Here is a 1,661-nt window from a genome sequence, read left to right as displayed (position 1 = left end):
TTTATTGTCCATTCCGTACAAATAAAAAGTTTGTTCTCAAATGACTCAAACGGAGACAGCAGCACAATCCTTAAGGTCGCAGGGTCCTTTACCATTTGTAATGTGACATATTCCTGAGTAACAACAAACATGTGGGCAGGGTTTAGTTACGAGGGATTTAAATCAGATTCTTTAGATTTGACTGGATCACTCAAAAGCAGACGTGGCGTAATGAAATACAGAGCTGTTGTCCTCGATCCACACCACCATCACCCATGTTCTTCAGAAATGTGTTTTGCAGAATGACTCCAAAAGACACATTTCTTTCTCTTGACATCGTCAGTGCAAACTGTACTGGAATCTTTTCTCTCCATGTGAATGGTATCCTTAACCTTTTTGTGTGCATCTGAAGTCTTCGTAGAGAGGATGTCATGTGGCTTCAGTCCTACCAGTCAGTGTTTGGCAACACCTGAAGCTGCTCAACGTTTGCTCAGTTTCATATTCTTCATGTATGTTTACACTGTATTTAACTAATATTTTCATTCAGTTTTTCTGTAATGTAATTGTGAATTGTAAATGTCTGTCTCCTCTACATGACACTGTATTTTACATCCTGTTGCTCTTGTTGGGGTTTTTCCCTTTTCTCACTGTGAAATGTTTTTTTGGGGGGGGGATTTTCCCTTATCTGAATCAAGGTCCTAAGGATAGTTGGTGTTAAATGCTGCACGGATTTTAAAGCAGATTTGTTTGTGACCATGCGACTTAATGGGATTCATTCCAATTTTTACAATAAAAACAGAGCAGCCTTGGTTAACCTTAGTTAACAACAGTTCAGCACAATATATTTATGCACACCCCCACTAACAATCAAAAACATCTTGTTTGGATGAGAATCTAGTAGTGTACCCCACCGCTCTGGTTGTTGCGGTTAGTATCTAAAGAGGATAGAGTTTCATAGTGTATTTTCATGAACAATACAGATGCTCAGTTTCTTACTTTATTGCATAAGCAGACCTTTCCATGTAGTTCTTCACAGTAGGAGACCTAGTTGAACCGTGATTCAGTTATTTTCCTGATCTTTTTCACATTTGTTTTATTCAAAAAGCAAAACCAGATACAGTACATTTGAAAAACAGAAGTATGCAGAGCTTTCTTGAGTGAGGGAAACAGTTGACAGAGTGTGCTGTGAGGCCGTCCTTTTGCCGCCCACAGTGGGAAACTGCTGAAATCACAAAGGCAAATCTCCAGTTAATTTAATCATAGGACAGGAGCAGGAAGTGATTGTGTGGAGGGGATGTTTACTTTACTAAAAGTTTGTTACTCTAACCTTGTCATTTGCGGTACAGGGGTCCCACAAGAGCAGAATAGGTGTATGTGAGTGGGTGTGTATATGTGCAGAGGTGGAGGGGTGAGGGGCATGCAAAGGTTATGCACCACTGTAACAGATGAAAAGAAAATACTTCAGAGTTAGGTTACAGTAAATCGAATTAGAGGATTACTGTTGTGATAAAGATTGGAAAGCTTGTTTAGCTGTTCGTATTCTGGTTCAACTTCAATTACACACTGGGTTGGTCTTGATGTAATGCAATATAATTATCTTGTAATTATACCCTCTGAGGATGTTTAGTAACGCAATATAGCATTTTGCAACTGCAAGTTAAGGCCACAGTGTCAGAGGGAGC

The 1,661-nt window shown here is 39.4% G+C and overlaps 1 long non-coding RNA gene across 1 annotated transcript; it reads right to left on the bottom strand.

Annotated features, from left to right (window-relative positions):
* Positions 1-963: 963 nt before the first annotated feature.
* On the bottom strand, positions 964-1,409 carry LOC119903602. Its single transcript, XR_005444548.1, has 2 exons — positions 1,307-1,409; positions 964-1,201 (listed from the first exon to the last, which is right to left on the bottom strand). It is a non-coding gene; the product is annotated as an uncharacterized LOC119903602 (long non-coding RNA).
* Positions 1,410-1,661: the final 252 nt, after the last annotated feature.

Source organism: Micropterus salmoides, unplaced genomic scaffold (genome assembly GCF_014851395.1).
Source record: "Micropterus salmoides isolate LMB-PRFRI ecotype aquatic unplaced genomic scaffold, ASM1485139v1 Ms_hic_scaffold_15, whole genome shotgun sequence".
NCBI classification, from domain to species: domain Eukaryota; kingdom Metazoa; phylum Chordata; class Actinopteri; order Centrarchiformes; family Centrarchidae; genus Micropterus; species Micropterus salmoides.
This window is presented reverse-complemented; position numbering and strand designations above follow the sequence as displayed.